At 37.7% G+C, this 24,762-nt stretch overlaps 4 non-coding genes across 4 annotated transcripts; 2 read left to right on the top strand and 2 right to left on the bottom strand.

Moving 5' to 3' along the window:
* The first annotated feature begins 7,602 nt into the window (after positions 1–7,602).
* Positions 7,603–7,676, top strand: TRNAV-AAC (transfer RNA valine (anticodon AAC)). Its single transcript has one exon. It is a non-coding gene; the product is annotated as a tRNA-Val (tRNA).
* Positions 7,677–11,033: 3,357 nt separating this feature from the next.
* TRNAI-AAU (transfer RNA isoleucine (anticodon AAU)) lies at positions 11,034–11,107 on the bottom strand. Its single transcript has one exon. It is a non-coding gene; the product is annotated as a tRNA-Ile (tRNA).
* A 3,287-nt stretch (positions 11,108–14,394) lies between these two features.
* Positions 14,395–14,468, top strand: TRNAV-CAC (transfer RNA valine (anticodon CAC)). The gene has a single exon. It is a non-coding gene; the product is annotated as a tRNA-Val (tRNA).
* Positions 14,469–17,822: 3,354 nt separating this feature from the next.
* On the bottom strand, positions 17,823–17,896 carry TRNAI-AAU (transfer RNA isoleucine (anticodon AAU)). The gene has a single exon. It is a non-coding gene; the product is annotated as a tRNA-Ile (tRNA).
* Positions 17,897–24,762: the final 6,866 nt, after the last annotated feature.

The raw sequence follows: 24,762 nt of genomic DNA, 5'->3' as shown, positions 1-24,762 counted from the left end.
CCCATCTTTCCTCATGATCTATTGAAAGAAGTGGGGGAGAAAAGCGTTGGTGGCAGGGAGAGAAGCACCCTGATGCGGCCCTCCTCTCGATGTTGCACCTTGAAGAACGCCGTGAAGGAGCCGCTTGCCAGATGGGAGATTCGTCTGTTTTGAATCTCCGTTTTGTGTTGTTCTTGGCGGACTGTAGGTTAGTGATGGGGTGGACTAACAACATGTCAGATCCGTCTCCCTCCTTTGTAGTGAATTTGTCCATGATGCTTCGGACTGGATTACAATTAAGAGGAGCTCACGTGTCACTGGAGGAGATTAAAAGTTGAGGAAATGGCTGGAGAAGGAAGAGTCACTTTTGTGTGGAGAGGGGAGAATGGACGTTACAGATCGTAGATGGCTGGTCCTCGGTCAGTTCTGGACACTGGTAATGGAAGGGACGGCATGGAATTAGACTCATATACTTGAAACACTGGTCAATTTGTGGTGGGTCCCTCTTGTAAGCTTCCAATGGAAAGCTGATGTGGCTAGGCCGCTGATGTGGATAGCTTGCATGTTGAGATAAATAACATAGTGGGGATGAGTCTCTTAGGTATATAGGATATAGGATTTGTCGGTTGGGTTGTGAACCTAATTTTCTTTACACGCTATCTTTCTTTTCGTGTGGCAGTGAGCTATTACACAAGCATATAAGCATATATAAGATGTATTATTTCGTAGCTTCAGTGTGGCTTGATTTTCTAGATAAAGCAATTAGAAGATTCAGTTAGTGGTCATCTTATCAGATTATTAGATCCATTGTGTAAAAACAGTAACCAATGTTTCGTCGTGTAGGTGGTTAATCATTATGTAAATAGGTAAAGCAACATGCACCATTTTGTTGACAACCTATTCGTAAATGCCATATATATATACTCTAGAATTTTCAATCTACTTATATTTAATCATAAAGCTGATACATTGTCTACATATTATTTTTATATCATACATGTTGAATATATATCCTATATTTAGTGACACACATCCACACACACAAACTATGTGATTATATATATATATCCTCATTGTTAAAAGAAAGGACTTTGCTAAGGGGCAATGACTCAAAAAAATTAATAGATTTTATTACAAAATATAGTTAAATCTGGCACAACAAATGTATATTTTAATGATTGACCTTATATTAACACATAAACTATTATTATGTTTAGATATGTTGTCATGTGGTTAATTATACTAAGTTATATAAAACATATTTGCTAGGTTGTAGTTTAATGAAAATAAGTATAAAAGTTTTATATAAAACATGCTTCAACCAACATTTGTTCAGTAACTAACTCATACTTTCATTAAATTAAAATTTTGCATCAAACTCTTCAACATAAAATTAGTTAAAACAAACATGCACTTCGGTGTTAGTTTTAGGATGCCAATAATTACCCGTCATTATCTGTGAAAGGGAATACAGAGATTGAATCGTTCGATTAGGTATTATAGAACTAGTGAACGATTCGATTCGCTGGAAAAAGCAACCCAATGCGAGAGATTATTTAATTGATCTTCCGAATTTTTATGCCAATTAGAAATAACATGCACATTTTCGACCCCAAAAAATTCTAAAACATTTAATAAAAATCATATGAAAATGATACTAATTTATAAAAAAATCATGTACTACGAAAAAAAATGTCAAAATACTTAAAATAAAATTGCACATGTCAAAAAATATAAGAAAAACCGAGAACAAAAATAGCCATGATCTAAATAAAAAAATCCATGATATAAATTATAATATAGTCATGCTACTTAAAATGAAACTATCATAGTCCAATTAAACGAAATATGTCGTGGTATAAATAATATAATTGGCATATTAGCTATAATAAAGTAAACCACGGTCTAAATGATAAAATGGCATGATCTAGTTAGTATAAAATTTGCCATGATCTAATAAATAAAATTGTCAGGATCTAAATAATTGAATTGCCATGATATATAAATTGAAAACTACGATACTATAATTAAAAATGTCATTGTCTAATAATAAAGTTGACATGATATTTAGAATAAAATTAACATGGTTTGGAAATATAAAAGTTGGCATAATATAATTAATAAAAAATGGCATCGTCTAAAGAATAAAATTGCAATTCTACCAACAATTAAACTAACACGGCCAAGTTAATACAAATGACATGCTACCTACAACTAAAATATCCTTGTATAATTTTAAAAATATTGTTCTCTAAAATAACATGAAAACATATTTGAAATTTCTAAAAGGGAGACATGAAAAGTTAGGCATTTAGTTCTTTGAAAAGGATGGCAAATTAGGGATATTATTCTTTCAAAAAGAGGGAAACACATAAAGACTTTGGCATGAATATATAAAAAATGCCACATGAAAAATGTGAAATTTTATATTATAAATGCCATGTGGAATTTTTGAAATTATAAAAATGTAATGTAAATATCATAAAAATGTAACATTTGCTATGGAATTTTTAAAAATGGTTATGAACTTGCTATGTCACAATTAGGAAAATTACGTTTTCTCTTGAATGCAAACGAAAAATCCTATATAAAAATTAAACAACAATAAAAAAACATATTTGCCATGGAATTTTTAAAATTACATTTTTAAACAAGGTGTCAATAAATTTGGCATCACATTTTCTTAAGTTTTGCCATGTTAAGTTCAACAAAAAATATCGTGATAAACAAATAGACAATATTTGGCATGGGTATGTCATAATTTAAATATATTATAACCGTGCACCTTTCCAGCCTTCTCAGGCCATTTGCATTTTCAGCCATCGGATCTTTCATAGCTATATGTTTTTGGCCGTGTGATCTGGGTCAAGTCGCTCACGTGCTTGCTTTCTTCCTTACCACACACAGGTAAACGTAGTGGGCCGCTGCTCCCGTAACTTTTTTGGGCGTCCCTCGTTGAATTGGGTCTGACTGGCTTCTCTCTCCCCACTGGCGTCTCTCGTCTCGTCCGCGGACGCAGCCATGCCTTTTTTACTGGAGCGAATTTCCTTATTATATTTATTAAATAAAAGTAGAAAAGGAAAGGAAGAAAGAAGATGGAGCGAGCGGAGTCGTCCCACAGCAGCTTGGGCGGGCTGCTCCATCGAATTGATGTGTTAAACTGCCGTTGCTACAAACCGTTAATGGTAGTAAAGGTGTGTTACTTCCTAGCCGTCGATAATGGAGTTCCACTGCAGTCCCCTCGTCTCCCTACTGGTCCTATCTATATACCGTCTCCCGGTCTCCCGTTTGCTATGTCTCCTTGGGGATACATCCTAAGGCAGCTAGATGTCTCTCTGAAGGTGATTTTTCTTGTAGATTTACAATTTATATTCCCCGCCTTTTCGTAGTATGCACAATTTCCCCACCCTAAGCAAGATCAGTATCACAGAGACAACAACAACACTACACTCAGAAAGATCCATGGTTGTAGCCTAGGCCTACTACCATCTAACCCTAACCCTAACCCTAGGTGGCAAAGAAAAACTTACCATAAGTCCCATGTCCATGCTGATGACCTCGCACTCCTCCTCGGAGCTCGTTTCCTTGTCGTTCCAGGAAGGCATTGCGGCAAGGAGGTCGACCGCGAGCGGCGGCGAGCTCGTACTGGAGCAGGGGAGTGAGAGCGAGCAAGAGAGAGTGAGCGAGAAGGGTGCGCCCGACCGACCGAGGGGGTATTTTACCCCAGTTCCGACCGAACCGGCCTACCTAATGGCCGTCAACGGCTGCGCCGTCCACGCGCTGGGCCACGTGGGCTGACAGGTGGGCCCAATACGTCAGAAAAGCGGTTAAATCGCTAGTCACGGGTGTTTTGGGTTTTTTGAAACAGCGGACCGCACGACTGGTAGGTTTCTGAGAAAATTTAAAAAGTGGTAGTTTTTTGGAACCCTAGCCTGTAAACTATTAGTTTTATGCTATTTACTGCTCTTCTTGCAAACCAAGCTAATCACCTAGATTTATCTGTTGGTCCACAATGTAGAATACAAACAAAATCAAAATAGGGGTACACACTTATTTTTATTTTGCTACGAAGTTACCTTTTTGTCGATAAGTTGGTTGTTTTACGCAACTTTTACCTATATGTTTCATGTTTCTATATATTTATGCAAGTCCAATCCATTCTAATTGAAAAAAAGGACGGGCGCTAATAGTTGGATCTACATTATTGGGCGTTTGTGGCCGTTGGATGTGCTTTCAATTCCGTGTGGACAACCCCTCCTCCACCCTATTGTTATTTGATTGAATATTTTTTTCGCTGTCATTTGTTGCAGGTAGTATGAGTACAACTTCTCTGGGCTGTTTCTCCACGAGATTGCATTTGTATCTTCTTTGCTATAGGTTTTTCCTCTCTTTTTTTTACAGGGGGAAAGCACTTTATTCATTAAGTGATAACAGTTTTATAATCATCGCTAATGAAAATGCTAATCTCCTATGGTACATTTGCATGCCAACACATCGTTCTCTTAATTATGTCCACGGCCAAATGCTGCCATAGCACGCCGAGCTTTTTTCTGTATACGGCTAATCTTCTGGATTTGTGCATGCCATTCCTTGAGTAGATCAGAGATTCTTGTAGTCTCATTATCCCTAATTATGCCTGAAGCAAGTTGGGGATAACGGTATCTGCCAACTAATTGGGTACTAGGGAGTAGCAGCCACATAATTATTAGGAAGTGGCATATATAAAAAACATAAACATAATTATATTTTACAAAGTTATCTGCAGGGAATGGGTGCATGCAGCTCACGGAAATAAATCTGTTACAAGGAAGGAGTTGTTCAAGTAAATACCTGCCCTGTAAAAATTCACATCCTACACATATACAATCTCTATGTGGATATATGCACACAATATCTTTTAGAAAATCCAAATCACTAAACACTTTATGTTGATGAAATACTATAGGTCGCCCTCATATTCTGAGAAGACTTTGGGTCATCAAAACTACATCACACCACCATCTTAGTCACTTTATTGGACATAATTGAAAGCTTTCTGCTCTGTATGCTATTTTGTTTGCAAGTCTTCAATTACTAAGGAATACATATATGGGTCAGGCAAATGTACTTGTATGCTAATAACTATATATTAGTTCAGATAAATTTTACTTTCATGCTTTTTGTGCCTCCTTATATTTTAGGAATATCACGATCATTCTATTGTCAAAATAGACGGGCGCGGCAATGCGCGCCATCAGGTCTAGTATACTAAATACAACACATTTGCCATTGGTATGTCACAATACATGTGTCATAGTGTATTAAAACAACACGAAATGGCATCATAATAATAATACAAGTTGCCATGATATAGTCTTATATAAATCAGTTTTTGGAGATGTTCATTTGCCACGTTCAAAGAAAAATGCCATGCAAATTAAGAACATTCCATGCAAATAGACATACGAGGAGTTAATCATCCAGATTGATCCTGGCGGTGCAATAGCTTCTGATGCAACAACTCAACATACTATCACCAAGCCATCTGTCTGAAAATCCTCAGAGCCCAACACACATGCATGTTCTTTACTGACTGGTGGCATGTCCAGAGGCGGGGATCACCTATTGGGCGCGTGGGGCGCTGGCCAACATACCAGCGCTCACCCACTCCCCTCCCGCGCGCCCCTCATGAGCCAGCCCATAACTGGGTTGGGCACCCTGGTTTTTTTATTCCTTATTTTTTCTTCTGGTTTTTCTTCTTTAAAGCAATTCAGAATATCAAAAAAGTTTAGAATTTAAGGGGGAAAATAATTTTAGGAAAAATGTTCCCGAAATGATAACATGTTCATTGTTAAAGAAATGTTCATGATTTCGAACAGAAATGTTCGCGTATTGAAACAATGTTCATGAATTAAAAAAAACCATCGATTTCAGAAAAATATTTGCTAATTCAAAATTTGATGAAGATTTTTTGAACTTGATGATCAAATATTGTACTCAAGAACATTGTCTTTTTAGAAATGGTTGAACAAACTTTGCATTCAATGAACACGTGTTAAAAAATCAATGAACAAATTTAGAATTTGATGAATATTTTTTGAAAAATAGATGAACAAATTTTGAGTTTGATGTTTTTTTTTCAATGATCATTTCATTGAATTTGATGCATACTTTTTAAATTCGATGAAGGAAATTTGAATTCAATGAACATTTTCTAAATATTTGAACACTTTTTTGATCTGATGAGTAAAAAAAAGTTCAGGAATTAAAAAAATGATTATGATTTTAGAAAAAATTCACGATTTTAAAAGAAGATTACGAGTTTAAAATATTTTGGCAAATTGAAAAATAAAATAAAAAAGAAAAATAAAATGAAAATAAACATAACTGAATATGGAAAAAATAAAAAGGAAGAAAAAGTCGAAAGAAAAACAAAAACCGGTTCAGGGAAGGTTACCTGATTGGATGAAAGTCGAAAGAATGAGTGGTACGAGCTACTTCGCTCGCGCACGGGACGCGCCAAATAGGATCTGTCTGTCCAGAGAACCATCTCATCTCGCTGAATACACAACGGCTGGTACAAACCAGTTGTTTTTTGCGGCGCTCATCATTGTTCAGCTTGTTAGTTTATTTATTTCCGATCCAAAACTTGGTGATTGGGAATTTCTGTTGGGCCCTGCACCTGTGAATTTGCCCCAGGAAAATTCATATGTGCAACTTAACGGTTGCGTTCATGCCGGAGCTGGGCCATGGCATGGAGAGAGCTGATTTCACCAGTAGCAAGCTAGCGTGTTCATTGTAGCTGCTGTTACCGTCCACTGGTGACATTAAATTCCTGGCAACAGAATTTCAAGTTTCTCCTTACTTTCTTTTAAAACATTTGTCGAATGTGCCGCGCTCGAATATATGCTTTTAGTTAGATCTATCATCGCGGTGTAATCCCAGATCTTATGTGTGTGCGTACTGATGCTACTATATCTGAACCATGGTTTTCACTTTCAGTGAGATTTCACTGTAATTCACTGAATTTCATTAATTACAGTAGACAATGAAATATTACGTTTGGTCAAAATATTTCGGCAAATTCAGTAGTACATAGGAAATCAAATATTTTTCAAAATACTTTTTGAAAATTTCAAATATTTAATTAAATTCAAATGAACATTTTGGCCTTTTGGCTGAAATGCAAACTGAAATAACTGAATTTCACTGAATTTCAGTGATTTCAGTTGGTGCTGAAATTTTGTTGAAACTGAAATTGAAAACCATGATCTGAACAAATATGTTGGTTGTGTGGGATTTGACGAAAAAGAAGAGCTACATGGTCGTATTGAAAAATAGTTCATCCCTGTCTATTTGATGTCTGGAAATGGGGGGAATTTTTCTGGAAGAACGTATTAAAAAATAGATAATTTGCTTGTTGGGCTGTGAACCTAACTTCCTTCACATGGTATGTTTCTTTCCTTGTGGCAGTAGGCTATTAGTTAAGCAGATATGTACTGTAAGTTGTATGATTTTCTAGCTTTAATGTGGCTTGGATTGTACGTATAGCTGAAACATTCAGATGATTCAGTTAGTTGGGCATCTTGTTAGATTATTGGATCCATCTGTTTGTAAAAGGGTTTTGTAGAAAACGCGCAAGAAGGTTTCGTGGTGTAGTTGGTTATCACGTCAGTCTAACACACTGAAGGTCTCCGGTTCGAACCCGGGCGAAACCATCTTGGCAAGCACATCTGATATGCTTACTAAACTTTTTTTCTTCTTCTTGTTCGAGAGACACAACGCCAAGAAAAAAAACACAACACCTTCACTCTTTGGTTTATGTTTTTTTGCACGGTTTTTGTTACGGTTTATAGTTTTCCTGTTTTGTTCATAAAAGACTAATACTTGTTTTTTAAAATTGTGCATAAATTTCAAAAAAAATGTTCATTCCTTTCAAACTTGCTCATAATGTCAAAACACAATCAGTTTTTTTATAAAATAACAAAATTTTAAACATATACGTTTTTCTAAAAATAGTAACGAATTTGGAATTCCAGAAGAATATGAAAAAAAATTGAATTCCAAAAGATTTTAATTTATGAGAAATAGAAACAATAAACAGAATAAACGAAAAGTCAAAGAAGACAAAAAATGAACAAGAGAGAATATAAAAGGAGAAAAAGAAAAAACACGGTTCACGACCTTCGAGAATGTCCCAAAGCCGAAAAAAATGGCTGGGAAGCCAAGGTTCCCAAAACCGAGAAAACCTTTTGGCAAATTTCCTTAGTGAACTTTTTCTTTGAAAATTTCCAGATCCATGAATATTTTGTAAAAAATTGATGAACTTTTTTCAAATCTATGAGCTCTTGGACCGGGCCCACACGCGCCCGACGAGAGCAATGTCATCGCCTAGTTAGGCCAAGGCCTAAGCGTTCTATTTTCTTTTCTATCTTTTTCATTTCATTTCTTATTTTACTAATTCACTTTTCTCTTTTTTTAATACCAAAATACATGTTTTAGCTAACTTTTTAAACTAATGGTTCCAAATTATTATTTTCTATTTCTTTATTAAATGCTTTAAAAAAATACTTACGGTTTTCAATTTTATCCCTTTGTATTTATTAGTTGGGGTCATTTCAAGGATGTCCAAAAAACACCATGTTTAACGGAGATTATTCGGTAAGGTCAGAATGGTTCTTCTGAGAGCACATTATTTTTCAATATCTTTGAAATGGCCCCAATTTCCCCAGCAAAAAATAAGAAGTAATGGACCTAATTTTCCCATGGCCTTTTATGAGCAATTCAGGGCACCATGCCAAGTTGATTTTGTTTTTGACAAGTTCTGCATTTTCTGGAGTTTTCTTAGTAAAAGAAGACCGATAAAATGGTCGAACATGTCGCAACTTACATATGGTGTCGGAAATTGTTAAACCTAGCATGGTTGCCTACCATGGGCATGCCCATCCGGGTGCACCCTCCATTCAACATGGTCTAGTTTTGAAAAAATTTAAATGAACGAAACTTTTGCAGGCAGGGGGCATGCCCGTGGTAAGGATCCATGCGAGGTTTGAACGATTTCCGAGAAAATATGCAAGTTGCGACACGTCCTATCATTTAGCTGCCTTTTTTAACCGAGAGAAGTCCAAAAAAGATCAAATTTGTCGAAAACCAAAACAAGTTGGCATGGTGCGTTTAATCGATCATATAAGATCATGGAAAGATTTAGGGTGAGTTAATGGATGCCGCAAAAACATGCCCTCAAATGGACCCTTCTCGCTTACTTGAACACCCTCTGTTGAACATGATATATTTTTGGACATGCATGAAATGACCCCAACCTTTTCCAGTAGGCGGGCATGCCCATGGTACGCATCCATGTCAGGTTTGAATGAATTTCCCACAATATATGCATGTTGTGTCACGTCCGGCCATTTATAAGCCAGTTTTCACCGAGAAAAGTACAAAAAATGCAAGAATTATCGAAAACTTAAACAGCTTGACATGGTGCCTTGATTTAATCATAGAAGGAGGTGGGAAAAATTAGGCCATTTGAAGGATGTTGAGAAACAATGTACCCTCAGGTAGAGTCTTCTAGCCAACCCGAACATCCTCCATTAAACATGGTCTACTTTTGGACATTCTAAAATGACCCGAAACTTTTCAACCTGGTGGGCATGACCATGGTAGTCATCCATGCCAGGTTTGAACGATTTCTGACACAGTATGCAAGTTGTGACACGTCCACCCATTTATCGGGCGTTTTTGACCGAGAAAACTCTGAAAAATGCAAAACTTGCAGAAAAGCAAAACAACTTGGCATGGTGCCTTGAATTGGTCATACAAGGCATCAAAAAAAATATGGGCCATTTCAAGCATGTCAGGAAACGACGTGCTGTTATATGGAGCCATCTCGCCTACTCGAACACCTCTGTTGATCATGGTCTAAGTTTTTCTTTTTCCATCTTTTGTAGTGCATCAAATATAACACTGAAAAGAAGACTCTGGTTTTCCTTTTCAACCGGGCTAGTTTTTTCTTTGGTTTTTACATGGGTTTTTATATTATTTTGTTTTTCTTTTCTTTTATTGGTTTTGAAAAAAGTTCATCAAAAAATCAAAATAAGTTTATCGATTTTGAAGGGAAGTTCATTGATTTGGGAGAAATATCACAAATTTGAAAAAAAACATTGATTTAGAAACAAAGTTTGTCAATTTTATAAAAAAGTTCAACAATTTTCAAAAATAAATCGCCAATTTGCGAAATAGTTCATGAATTTGAGAAGAGAACTGATCAATTTTGGGGGAAAAAAGTTCACAGATTTGGAAGAAAAAATCAAGAATTTGAAATTTTGTCATCATTTTCGAAAAAAGAAATCACTAATTATGAAATCTTCACGCATTTAAGAAACAAAAAAAGAAAATAAAATACCAAACAGAAAATGTCCCGCTTTTCCAGTGTCCTATTTTAAGTATTAAAAAAATGTAAACAACATGTGACCTCCCGTTGCCGAGTTGGTTAGTGCGGGTGTGCTAATACCTGAAGGACGCACGATTTTTTGTGGTTTCATAAAAAAAGAAGGCTGAATAGGCCAGCCCGCGGCAGGGTGTGCACGTCCGTTCATGTACAGTGTATACGTGTTTGTCAAAAAAAACAGCATATACGTGAAGAGTTTATAAATTATGACTATCATGCCCTTACTTATGAAGAGGTATGGGCTAATCTGAGCCGTCCTTGTGTTTAGGGGGGTGTACCGAAGCAGAAGTAATTTGCTTGTTGGGCTGTGAACCTAATTTTCTTCTTTTTTTTGCGGCAGTGGGCTATTAGTTAAGCAGATACATAAGCCGTGTGATTTTCCAGCTTTAATGTGACTTGGATTGTACAGCTGAAACAATCAGATGATTCAGTTAGTTGGGCATCTTGTTAGATTATTATTGCTTCTATCTGTTTGTAAAAGGATTTTGTAGAAAAAGGGCAAGAAGGTTTCGTGGTGTAGTTGGTTATGACGTCAGTCTAACACACTGAAGGTCTCCGGTTCGAGGCCATCTTAACTTTGTATTTTTTTTTTCTTCTCATGTCCATTGTGTAAAAAAAAAGATGGCCCATACAGGTCTCGAACCTGTGACCTTCGCGTTATTAGCACGACGCTCTAACCAGCTGAGCTAATAGGCCTTTTGATTGAGATTGTGTTTTTCATATTATATATATGGAACCTTATTAGAACAAGAAGGTTTACCTATATGTTTCATGTTTCTATATATTTATGCAAGTCCAATCCATTCTAATTGAAAAAAAGGACGAGCGCTAATAGTTGGATCTACATTATTGGGCGTTTGTGGCCGTTGGATGTGCTTTCAATTCCGTGTGGACAACCCCTCCTCCACCCTATTGTTATTTGATTGAATAATTTTTTCGCTGTCATTTGTTGCAGGTAGTATGAGTACAACTTCTCTGGGCTGTTTCTCCACGAGATTGCATTTGTATCTTCTTTGCTATAGGGTTTTCCTCTCTTTTTTTTTACAGGGGGAAAGCACTTTTATTCATTAAGTGATAACAGTTTTATAATCATCGCTAATGAAAATGCTAATCTCCTATGGTACATTTGCATGCCAACACATCGTTCTCTTAGTTATGTCCACGGCCAAATGCTGCCATAGCACGCCGAGGTTTTTTCTGTATACGGCTAATCTTCTGGATTTGTGCATGCCATTCCTTGAGTAGATCAGAGATTCTTGCAGTCTCATTATCCCTAATTGTGCCTGAAGCAAGTTGGGGATAACGGTATCTGCCAACTAATTGGGTACTAGGGAGTAGCAGCCACATAATTATTAGGAAGTGGCATATACAAAAAACATAAACATAATTATATTTTACAAAGTTATCTGCAGGGAATGGGTGCATGCAGCTCACGGAAATAAATCTCTTACAAGGAAGGAGTTGTTCAAGTAAATACCTGCCCTGTAAAAATTCACATCCTACACATGTACGATCTCTATGTGGATATATGTACACAATATCTTTTAGAAAATCCAAATTACTAAACACTTTATGTTGATGAAATACTATAGGTCGCCCTCATATTTTGAGAAGACTTTGGGTCATCAAAACTACATCACACCACCATCTTAGTCACTTTATTGGACATAATTGAAAGCTTTCTGCTCTGTATGCTATTTTGTTTGCAAGTCTTCAATTACTAAGGAATACATATATGGGTCAGGCAAATGTACTTGTATGCTAATAACTATATATTAGTTCAGATAAATTTTACTTTCATGCTTTTTGTGCCTCCTTATATTTTAGGAATATCACGATCATTCTATTGTCAAAATAGACGGGTGCGGCAACGCGCGCCATCATGGTCTAGTATACTAAATACAACACATTTGCCATTGGTATGTCACAATACATGTGTCATAGTGTATTAAAACAACACGAAATGGCATCATAATAATAATACAAGTTGCCATGATATAGTCTTATATAAATCAGTTTTTGGAGATGTTCATTTGCCACGTTCAAAGAAAAATGCCATGCAAATTAAGAACATTCCATGCAAATAGACATACGAGGAGTTAATCATCCAGATTGATCCTGGCGGTGCAATAGCTTCTGATGCAACAACTCAACATACTATCACCAAGCCATCTGTCTGAAAATCCTCAGAGCCCAACACACATGCATGTTCTTTACTGACTGGTGGCATGTCCAGAGGCGGGGATCACCTATTGGGCGCGTGGGGCGCTGGCCAACATACCAGCGCTCACCCACTCCCCTCCCGCGCGCCCCTCATGAGCCAGCCCATAACTGGGTTGGGCACCCTGGTTTTTTTATTCCTTATTTTTTCTTCTGGTTTTTCTTCTTTAAAGCAATTCAGAATATCAAAAAAGTTTAGAATTTAAGGGGGAAAATAATTTTAGGAAAAATGTTCCCGAAATGATAACATGTTCATTGTTAAAGAAATGTTCATGATTTCGAACAGAAATGTTCGCGTATTGAAACAATGTTCATGAATTAAAAAAACCATCGATTTCAGAAAAATATTTGCTAATTCAAAATTCGATGAAGATTTTTTGAACTTGATGATCAAATACTGTACTCAAGAACATTGTCTTTTTAGAAATGGTTGAACAAACTTTGCATTCAATGAACACGTGTTAAAAAATCAATGAACAAATTTAGAATTTGATGAATATTTTTTGAAAAATAGATGAACAAATTTTGAGTTTGATGTTTTTTTTCCAATAATCATTTCATTGAATTTGATGCATACTTTTTAAATTTGATGAAGGAAATTTGAATTCAATGAACATTTTCTAAATATTTGAACACTTTTTTGATCTGATGAGTAAAAAAAAGTTCAGGAATTAAAAAAATGTTCATGATTTTAGAAAATATTCACGATTTTAAAAAAAGATTATGAGTTTAAAATATTTTGGCAAATTGAAAAATAAATAAAAAAGAAAAATAAAATGAAAATAAACATAACTTAATATGGAAAAAATAAAAATGAAGAAAAAATCGAAAGAAAAACAAAAACCGGTTCAGGGAAGGTTACCTGATTGGATGAAAGTCGAAAGAATGAGGGGTACGAGCTACCTCGCTCGCGCGCGGGACGCGCCAAATAGGATTTGTCTGTCCAGAGAACCATCTCATCTCGCTGAATACACAACGGCTGGTACAAACCAGTTGTTTTTTGCGGCGCTCATCATTGTTTAGCTTGTTAGTTTATTTATTTCCGATCCAAAACTTGGTGATTGGGAATTTCTGTTGGGCCCTGCACCTGTGAATTTGCCCCAGGAAAATTCATATGTGCAACTTAACGGTTGCGTTCATGCCGGAGCTGGGCCATGGCATGGAGAGAGCTGATTTCACCGGTAGCAAGCTAGCGTGTTCATTGTAGCTGTTGTTACCGTCCACTGGTGACATTAAATTCCTGGCAACAGAATTTCAAGTTTGTCCTTGCTTTCTTTTAAAACATTTGTTGAATGTGCCGCGCTCGAATATATGCTTTTAGTTAGATCTATCATCGCGGTGTAATCCCGGATCTTATGTGTGTGCGTACTGATGCTACTATATCTGAAGTTCTGAACAAATATGTTGGTTGTGTGGGATTTGACGAAAAAGAAGAGCTACCTGGTCGTATTGAAAAATAGTTCATCCCTGTCTATTTGATGTCTGGAAATGGGGGGAATTTGTCTGGAAGAACTTATTAAAAAATAGATAATTTGCTTGTTGGGCTGTGAACCTAACTTCCTTCACATGGTATGTTTCTTTCCTTGTGGCAGTAGGCTATTAGTTAAGCAGATATGTACTGTAAGTTGTATGATTTTCCAGCTTTAATGTGGCTTGGATTGTACGTACAGCTGAAACATTCAGATGATTCAGTTAGTTGGGCATCTTGTTAGATTATTGGATCCATCTGTTTGTAAAAGGGTTTTGTAGAAAACGCGCAAGAAGGTTTCGTGGTGTAGTTGGTTATCACGTCAGTCTCACACACTGAAGGTCTCCGGTTCGAACCCGGGCAAAACCATCTTGGCAAGCACATCTGATATGCTTACTAAACTTTTTTTCTTCTTCTTGTTCGAGAGACACAACGCCAATAAAAAAAACACAGCACCTTCACTCTTTGGTTTATGTTTTTTTGCATGGTTTTTGTTACGGTTTATAGTTTTCCTGTTTTGTTCTTAAAAGACTAATACTTGTTTTTTAAAATTGTACATAAATTTCAAAAAAAATGTTCGTGCCTTTCAAACTTGCTCAGAATGTCAAAACACAACTAGTTTTTTTTATAAAATAACAAAATTTTAAACATGTACGTTTTTTTAAAAACAGTAACGAATTTGGAATTCTAGAAGAATATGAAAAAAAATTGAATTCCAAAAAAATTTAATTTATGAGAAGTAGAAACAATAAACAGAATAAACGAAAAGTCAAAGAAGACAAAAAATGAACAAGAGAGAATATAAAAGGAGAAAAAGAAAAAACACGGTTCACGACCTTCGAGAATGTCCCAAAGCCGGAAAAAATGGCTGGGAAGCCAAGGTTCCCAAAACCGAGAAAACCTTTTGGCAAATTTCCTTAGTGAACTTTTTTCTTGAAAATTTTCAGATCCATGAATATTTTGTAAAAAATTGATGAACTTTTTTCAAATCTATGAGCTCTTGGACCGGGCCCACACGCGCCCGACGAGAGCAATGTCGTCGCCTAGTTAGGCCAAGGCCTAAGTGTTCTATTTTCTTTTCTATCTTTTTCATTTCATTTCTTATTTTACTAATTCACTTTTCTCTTTTTTTTAATACCAAAATACATGTTTTAACTAACTTTTTAAACTAATGGTTCCAAATTATTATTTTCTATTTCTTTATTAAATGCTTTTAAAAAATACTTACGGTTTTCAATTTTATCCCTTTGTATTTATTAGTTGGGGTCATTTCAAGGATGTCCAAAAAACACCATGTTTAACGAGATTATTCGGTAAGGTCAGAATGGTTCTTCTGAGAGCACATTATTTTTCAATATGTTTGAAATGGCCCCAATTTCCCCAGCAAAAAATAAGAAGTAATGGACCTAATTTTTCCCATGGCCTTTTATGAGCAATTCAGGGCACCATGCCAAGTTGATTTGGTTTTTGACAAGTTCTGCATTTTCTGGAGTTTTCTTAGTAAAAGAAGACCGATAAAATGGTTGAACATGTCGCAACTTACATATGGTGTCGGAAATTGTTAAACCTAGCATGGTTGCCTACCATGGGCATGCCCATCGGGGTGCACCCCCCATTCAACATGGTCTAGTTTTGAAAAAATTTAAATGACCGAAACTTTTGCAGGCAGGGGGCATGCCCGAGGTAAGGATCCATGCGAGGTTTGAACGATTTCCGACAAAATATGCAAGTTGCGACACGTCCTATCATTTAGCTGCCTTTTTTAACCGAGAGAAGTCCAGAAAAGATCAAATTTGTCGAAAACCAAAACAACTTGGCATGGTGCGTTTAATCGATCATATAAGATCATGGAAAGATTTAGGGTGAGTTAATGGATGCCGCAAAAACATGCCCTCAAATGGACCCTTCTCGCTTACTTGAACACCCTCTGTTGAACATGATATATTTTTGGACATGCATGAAATGACCCCAACCTTTTCCAGTAGGCGGGCATGCCCATGATACGCATCCATGTCAGGTTTGAATGAATTTCCCACAATATATGCATGTTGTGTCACGTCCGGCCATTTATAAGCCAGTTTTCACCGAGAAAACTATAAAAAATGCAAGAATTATCGAAAACTTAAACAGCTTGACATGGTGCCTTGATTTAATCATAGAAGGAGGTGGGAAAAATTAGGCCATTTGAAGGATGTTGAGAAACAATGTACCCTCAGGTAGAGTCTTCTAGCCAATCCGAACATCCTCCATTAAACATGGTCTACTTTTGGACATTCTAAAATGACCCCAACCTTTTCAACCTGGTGGGCATGACCATGGTAGTCATCCATGCCAGGTTTGAACGATTTCTGACACAGTATGCAAGTTGTGACACGTCCACCCATTTATCGGGCGTTTTTGACCGAGAAAACTCTGAAAAATGCAAAACTTGCGGAAAAGCAAAACAACTTGGCATGGTGCCTTGAATTGGTCATACAAGGCATCAAAAAAAATATGGGCCATTTCAAGCATGTCAGGAAACGACGTGCTCTTATATGGAGCCATCTCGCCTACTCGAACACCTCTGTTGATCATGGTCTAAGTTTTTCTTTTTCCATCTTTTGTAGTGCATCAAATATAACACTGAAAAGAAGACTCTGGTTTTCCTTTTCAACCGGGCTGGTTTTTTCTTTGGTTTTTACATGGGTTTTTATATTATTTTGTTTTTCTTTTCTTTTATTGGTTTTGAAAAAAGTTCATCAAAAAATCAAAATAAGTTTATCGATTTTGAAGGAAAGTTCATTGATTTGGGAGAAAAATCACAAATTTGAAAAAAAACATTGATTTAGAAACAAAGTTTGTCAATTTATAAAAAAGTTCAACAATTTTCAAAAATAAATCGCCAATTTTCGAAATTGTTCATGAATTTGAGAAGAGAACTGATCAATTTTGGGGAAAAAAAGTTCACTGATTGGGAAGAAAAAATCAAGAATTTGAAATTTTGTCGTCATTTTCAAAAAAAGAAATCACTAATTATAAAAACTTCACGCATTTAAGAAACAAAAAAAGAAAAGAAAATACCAAACAGAAAATGTTCCGCTTTTCCAGTGTCCTATTTTAAGTATTAAAAAATGTAAACAACACGTGACCTCCCGTTGCCGAGTTGGTTAGTGCGGGTGTGCTAATACCTGCAGGACGCAGGATTTTTTGTGGTTTCATAAAAAAAAGGCTGAATAGGCCAGCCCGCGGCAGGGTGTGCACGTCCGTTCATGTACAGTGTATACGTGTTTGTCAAAAAAAACAGCATATACGTGAAGAGTTTATAAATTATGACTATCATGCCCTTACTTATGAAGAGGTATGGGCTAATCTGAGCCGTCCTTGTGTTTAGGGGGGTGTACCGAAGCAGAAGTAATTTGCTTGTTGGGCTGTGAACCTAATTTTCTTCTTTTTTTTGCGGCAGTGGGCTATTAGTTAAGCAGATACATAAGCCGTGTGATTTTCCAGCTTTAATGTGACTTGGATTGTACAGCTGAAACAATCAGATGATTCAGTTAGTTGGGCATCTTGTTAGATTATTATTGCTTCTATCTGTTTGTAAAAGGATTTTGTAGAAAAAGGGCAAGAAGGTTTCGTGGTGTAGTTGGTTATGACGTCAGTCTAACACACTGAAGGTCTCCGGTTCGAGGCCATCTTAACTTTGTATTTTTTTTTCTTCTCATGTCCATTGTGTAAAAAAAAAGATGGCCCATACAGGTCTCGAACCTGTGACCTTCGCGTTATTAGCACGACGCTCTAACCAGCTGAGCTAATAGGCCTTTTGATTGAGATTGTGTTTTTCATATTATATATATGGAACCTTATTAGAACAAGAAGGTTTACCTATATGTTTCATGTTTCTATATATTTATGCAAGTCCAATCCATTCTAATTGAAAAAAAGGACGAGCGCTAATAGTTGGATCTACATTATTGGGCGTTTGTGGCCGTTGGATGTGCTTTCAATTCCGTGTGGACAACCCCTCCTCCACCCTATTGTTATTTGATTGAATAATTTTTTCGCTGTCATTTGTTGCAGGTAGTATGAGTACAACTTCTCTGGGCTGTTTCTCCACGAGATTGCATTTGTATCTTCTTTGCTATAGGTTTTTCCTCTCTTTTTTTTACAGGGGGAAAGCACTTTATTCATTAAGTGAAAACAGTTTTATAATCATCGCTAATGAAAATGCTAATCTCCTATGGTACATTTGCATGCCAACACATCGTTCTCTTAGTTATGTCCACGGCCAAATGCTGCCACAGCACGCCGAGCTTTTTTCTGTATACGGCTAATCTTCTGGATTTGTGCATGCCATTCCTTGAGTAGATCAGAGATTCTTGCAGTCTCATTATCCCTAATTGTGCCTGAAGCAAGTTGGGGATAACGGTATCTGCCAACTAATTGGGTACTAGGGAGTAGCAGCCACATAATTATTAGGAAGTGGCATATACAAAAAACATAAACATAATTATATTTTACAAAGTTATCTGCAGGGAATGGGTGCATGCAGCTCACGGAAATAAATCTGTTACAAGGAAGGAGTTGTTCAAGTAAATACCTGCCCTGTAAAAATTCACATCCTACACATATACGATCTCTATGTGGATATATGTACACACTATCTTTTAGAAAATCCAAATTACTAAACACTTTATGTTGATGAAATACTATAGGTCGCCCTCATATTCTGAGAAGACTTTGGGTCATCAAAACTACATCACACCACCATCTTAGTCACTTTATTGGACATAATTGAAAGCTTTCTGCTCTGTATGCTATTTTGTTTGCAAGTCTTCAATTACTAAGGAATACATATATGGGTCAGGCAAATGTACTTGTATGCTAATAACTATATATTAGTTCAGATAAATTTTACTTTCATGCTTTTTGTGCCTCCTTATATTTTAGGAATATCACGATCATTCTATTGTCAAAATAGACGGGCGCGGCAACGCGCGCCATCATGGTCTAGTATACTAAATACAACACATTTGCCATTGGTATGTCACAATACATGTGTCATAGTGTATTAAAACAACACGAAATGGCATCATAATAATAATACAAGTTGCCATGATATAGTCTTATATAAATCAGTTTTTGGAGATGTTCATTTGCCACGTTCAAAGAAAAATGCCATGCAAATTAAGAACATTCCATGCAAATAGACATACGAGGAGTTAATCATCCAGATTGATCCTGGCGGTGCAATAGCTTCTGATGCAACAACTCAACATACTATCACCAAGCCATCTGTCTGAAAATCCTCAGAGCCCAACACACATGCATGTTCTTTACTGACTGGTGGCATGTCCAGAGGCGGGGATCACCTATTGGGCGCGTGGGGCGCTGGCCAACATACCAGCGCTCACCCACTCCCCTCCCGCGCGCCCCTCATGAGCCAGCCCATAACTGGGTTGGGCACCCTGGTTTTTTTATTCCTTATTTTTTCTTCTGGTTTTTCTTCTTTAAAGCAATTCAGAATATCAAAAAAGTTTAGAATTTAAGGGGGAAAATAATTTTAGGAAAAATGTTCCCGAAATGATAACATGTTCATTGTTAAAGAAATGTTCATGATTTCGAACAGAAATGTTCGCGTATTGAAACAATGTTCATGAATTAAAAAAAAACCATCGATTTCAGAAAAATATTTGCTAATTCAAAATTTGATGAAGATTTTTTGAACTTGATGATCAAATATTGTACTCAAGAACATTGTCTTTTTAGAAATGGTTGAACAAACTTTGCATTCAATGAACACGTGTTAAAAAATCAATGAACAAATTTAGAATTTGATGAATATTTTTTGAAAAATAGATGAACAAATTTTGAGTTTGATGTTTTTTTCCAATGATCATTTCATTGAATTTGATGCATACTTTTTAAATTCGATGAAGGAAATTTGAATTCAATGAACATTTTCTAAATATTTGAACACTTTTTTGATCTGATGAGTAAAAAAAAGTTCAGGAATTAAAAAATGATCATGATTTTAGAAAATATTCACGATTTTAAAAAAAGATTACGAGTTTAAAATATTTTGGCAAATTGAAAAATAAAATAAAAAAGAAAAATAAAATGAAAATAAACATAACTGAATATGGAAAAAATAAAAAGGAAGAAAAAATCGAAAGAAAAACAAAAACCGGTTCAGGGAAGGTTACCTGATTGGATGAAAGTCGAAAGAATGAGGGATACGAGCTACCTCGCTCGCGCGCTGGACGCGCCAAATAGGATCTGTCAGTCCAGAGAACCATCTCATCTCGCTGAATACACAACGGCTGGTACAAACCAGTTGTTTTTTGCGGCGCTCATCATTGTTCAACTTGTTAGTTTATTTATTTCCGATCCAAAACTTGGTGATTGGGAATTTCTGTTGGGCCCTGCACCTGTGAATTTGCCCCAGGAAAATTCATATGTGCAACTTAACGGTTGCGTTCATGCCGGAGCTGGGCCATGGCATGGAGAGAGCTGATTTCACCGGTAGCAAGCTAGCGTGTTCATTGTAGCTGCTGTTACCGTCCACTGGTGACATTAAATTCCTGGCAACAGAATTTCAAGTTTGTCCTTACTTTCTTTTAAAACGGTGAGAAGCAGACCATCACGTTCGGGCAGACCATCACAACAACGGTGAGGGTTTTCAAAATCATCACGAAAGGACCGCCAGTCCGGCGGCCACAATGCCGTCAGGCTAGTCTTCAAGGATGAACTGTTTCACAACAATTTTGCCCTGAACCACGAAATTTTTCCGCTCCAGGGATACTATGGTATCTGCTCCAGGTGCAAATGCATCACGTGAACAATAAAATTGGTAGTAACAACATCAAAACATTAGTGTTTCTCATCATACGTGCAAAAGGTCATGAAGAAAAAGCGTTTCAAAAGGCTGCTTTTGAAAGCATTTTTGGAGCCCTGGTCTTCTTCTTTTCGTCGCCTGACCAACACCAGTGCCATTAACTTTGCACTAAGCAATATTTATTACAAAAAAATCAGATTATATTGAATTTTTAAATATTTTTTCGGGTTTACTTTTCATTTTTTTTGTGGGGTAAAAAAGGAATTTCATTACTCAAGGAGGCTGTTGAGCCATACAAAGATTTACAATGTCGTGCAAGCCAGATCCCAACTACACGGCGGTGCGAGGGGTACTACGACCATAAGCGGCAAGGGCATGACTAACAGTGTTTTGAGAGCGACTAATATGGCTAATAAAAATCTTCCGAGGGTCATCTGCAATTAACCCAAGAATCTCTTGCACCAGTACACGATGGTTTGAGAAATCCACGGACGGCGAGTTAAGCATCGACACCGCCTCCAAACTATCCATCTCAATGACAATCGGCAACTCAGTACGGTGGAGGACGAGAGCCAGCCCTTCACTGCACGCAGCTAGTTCCGCCTCTAAACCATTAGCGCATGTATGTAATAAATAATCTCTCTGGTAGCACCGCGCAGCACCATACCTCCGCCAGCAGCTCCTGTAGCCGGGATGTAGCTCCCGTCCGTGTTCAGCTTGGCCAGGCCAACTGCTGGTGGCATCCATCGCTTCTTCTCACCACTATATTTAATTTATGTAGTAGCCGACCTTTCCAACTACACCACCGTTTTGCCTTTAACAATATCAGCTCTAGGCTGTTGCCGGTTATATAGCAGGGAATTAATATATCCATGGAGAAATCTGCAGGAGGCCTCTGTAGGGGGCGGATTCTTCTGACGAGTTATCTCGTTACGGACGTGCCAAATACGCCACATGGTCATCAACACCACGCGTGGCGTATCTGTGAGTGGCTCGAGCAGGAGAACAACCATTCAGGGCCATTGTTGTGAACAAAATCCACATCAGGGATAGGCCAATCCTTCGCCATTGCATGCCACAGGTTCCTCGCCAGGGGCATCTACACATAGTATGAAGGGTATCCTCTCGTTCCACACCACAAATGGGACAAACATCAGTAAGCTCAAGATGTCGACAGAATTTATTAGCCCATGTTGCAAGCAAGTTGGTAACAATCCTCCAGGCGAAGACGCCTACCTTCGGGGGAGCAGGGCACCCCATATGGTTTTCCAGATGGCGCGACGACCATCCAGTGCCCTGCTCGCGGCTGCCGCCGATGGACGCTCGTGCCCTGCTCGTGGCTGCCGCGTTTTTCCATTGGTTGAAAAAAAAGAAAATGGCCCATACATGTCTCGAACATGATATGTCAGGGCCCCTGCTGGTCCCCCCTGTCTCCGCCACTAACCACATGGGAAAAGCGTTAAAGTTCAAGATCAACCGGACTTCATAGCGTGGCAACTTTGTAAGTCTGGGTGTTTTACTGTGAGATTGGCATATCATGCAGAATGGAAAGCGGAGTATCGAAACAGAGCTGGCAGTGTAACAGAAAGCAATAATATATCTATATACATCCGTATGTAGTTTATATTGAAATCTCTAAAAAGACTTATATTTAGGAACGGAGGGAGTATATGAGAAAATTTCGAATTAGAGGATAAATCATTAAACTCAAGAATAATAATGGTTGATTTAGGCATGCATTAAACAGGAAATCTAAGCGGTCATCAACAATGTTTGGAAATTAAACTCGTTGTAGATTGTAACGACTGTAACCCTAGGGGGATCGATCGATCGCTACAAAGGGGAAATCGGGAGAAGGAGTAGGTGAGTTAGAGACAAAACGGGATGAGTAGGTTCAGAGATCTCTCGATTCATGCCCAACTCTCTGGTACAGAGGGGATAAGTTATTTTTGAGACAATACAGAGGGGATTAAGTACCACACTCACACAACACGCTGCTGGCCACACGGAGTCCAGTCAGCCCATTGGATCAGCCCAACACACCACTAGTGTCTCCCTAATCAGTCCAGTGATGCAGTAGCGTTAGGTGTGACATAGATCAACTAACTATTAGCAGTTAACTGGATGTAGAGAACACTATAATCTGCATTTATGTGGTTTGTCCATAAACAAGTAATTTTAACTAAGGATAACTTGATGAAGCGTAATTGGACAGGACCTACTAGGTGTAGTTTCTGCGATCGGGATGAGTCTATTAAACACCTCTTTTTGGATTGCCCGCTGGCCAAGGTACTTTGGCAGACGGTCCACATTGCTTTCAATATCAAACCCCCGAATTCTGTTAATGCGTTATTTGGGACATGGCTTAATGGGATTGAGCCTAACTTAGCGAGACATATTCGGGTTGGGGTTTGTGCTTTGCTGTGGACTATCTGGAATTGCAGAAACGATTTGGTCTTTAACAGAATATCATGTATACATTTTTTGCAGGTTTTATTCCGGACTACGGCACTGATCCGTTCATGGTCGCTACTCACCCAGACGGAGGCCAGGGAGCATTTGGTTACTGGGTCTGTCCGCTGGGAGATGGTAGCTCGGGATATCTTCAACCGGTTTGGATGGCGGTCATGTAATAGGATAGGCATTTAGTATTCCTATCTAGTTTACCCAGCCGGTTGTGGCATCTTGATTTGGCTAGTTGATGTTTCTAGCCTCTTTTGGCTCTGTGTGAGCTTTTTCTGCTTTTTTATGGCTTGTGAAGACCTTTGAAACCATGTTGGCACTACTTTATTTTGTTAATAAGAGGGCCGTATGCATCGTACTGATGCAGAGGCCGGGGTTTTTCCCCCTTTTCGATTTTTTTTATAAACTATCTTTAGAAATTACATTTTGTAAATCGTTCATTGTCCGTATGAACTTTACAGAAAGCAATTTTATTTAAGATTAAAAATAGTGCTAGCTTGCAGTGCAAAGGCCAAATGCCTGCACTTGGTTGAAGAAAATCACCTTTAAGATGTTGATATAGTCTGTCTCGTTATTTGGAACCACGAGTAACAAAGCAGTACTCATAATATCTATAAACTGCAAAAGCTTTGTCCAGACGGTTTTTGCTATGACAACTGAGCGCTCTTGCATGTCACTGTCATCCAATAATAACAGCCCATCAGAAATTTCTCTAAAACATATAGAAATCCCCACCCGATCTAGTTGTGCTCTGATTTCAGAAACCCACATATAGGAGACAAACGGGCAGTGAAACACTAGGAGCAGTGAAACAAAGTCTTGCCCGACATACCACATCACCATCTCCAGATTTATCTTTCATGCTGCTGAAACACTAGGAGCTTGTTACTTGTATCATATAAGCAAACTCGTTGTTTTTTTTTTTCCGAGAGTACGCCAATGAAGTACCATATTTTTATAGAAGAGAGCAGACTAATTACAAGAGACCGATGGTCGATGCGAATATCAACCGTCAGAACACCCACACCAACCAAAACACATGGGTCAATGTCTCACAAACCTATCTAATCCATCTGCACCCACACCCGCTTGCCTCCAGTCAAGAACGTCCTCTAGGATCCATCTAGCAAGCTCTCGTGGTCCTTTGAATTGCTCTGGTCGGTTAAACGCTCTCGCATTCCCCTGCTTCCATAAGGACCAAGCCACTCGAATGACTAGAGAGTCAAAACCTCGCCTATCCTTACCCTGATATCCTTTTCTCGCAGTTGGCCACCACTCCTCCCAGGTATCCTCCATAGCTGGTGTGTTAGTGTGTAGAAGCATGCGTGCAACACTTCCCTCGCATAGACGCATTGGACCAGAATGTGCTCTACAGTATCCTCCTCC

The sequence above is a fragment of the Triticum aestivum genome, chromosome 3B, assembly GCF_018294505.1.
Source record: "Triticum aestivum cultivar Chinese Spring chromosome 3B, IWGSC CS RefSeq v2.1, whole genome shotgun sequence".
Classification (NCBI taxonomy): Eukaryota; Viridiplantae; Streptophyta; class Magnoliopsida; order Poales; family Poaceae; genus Triticum; species Triticum aestivum.
This window is presented reverse-complemented; position numbering and strand designations above follow the sequence as displayed.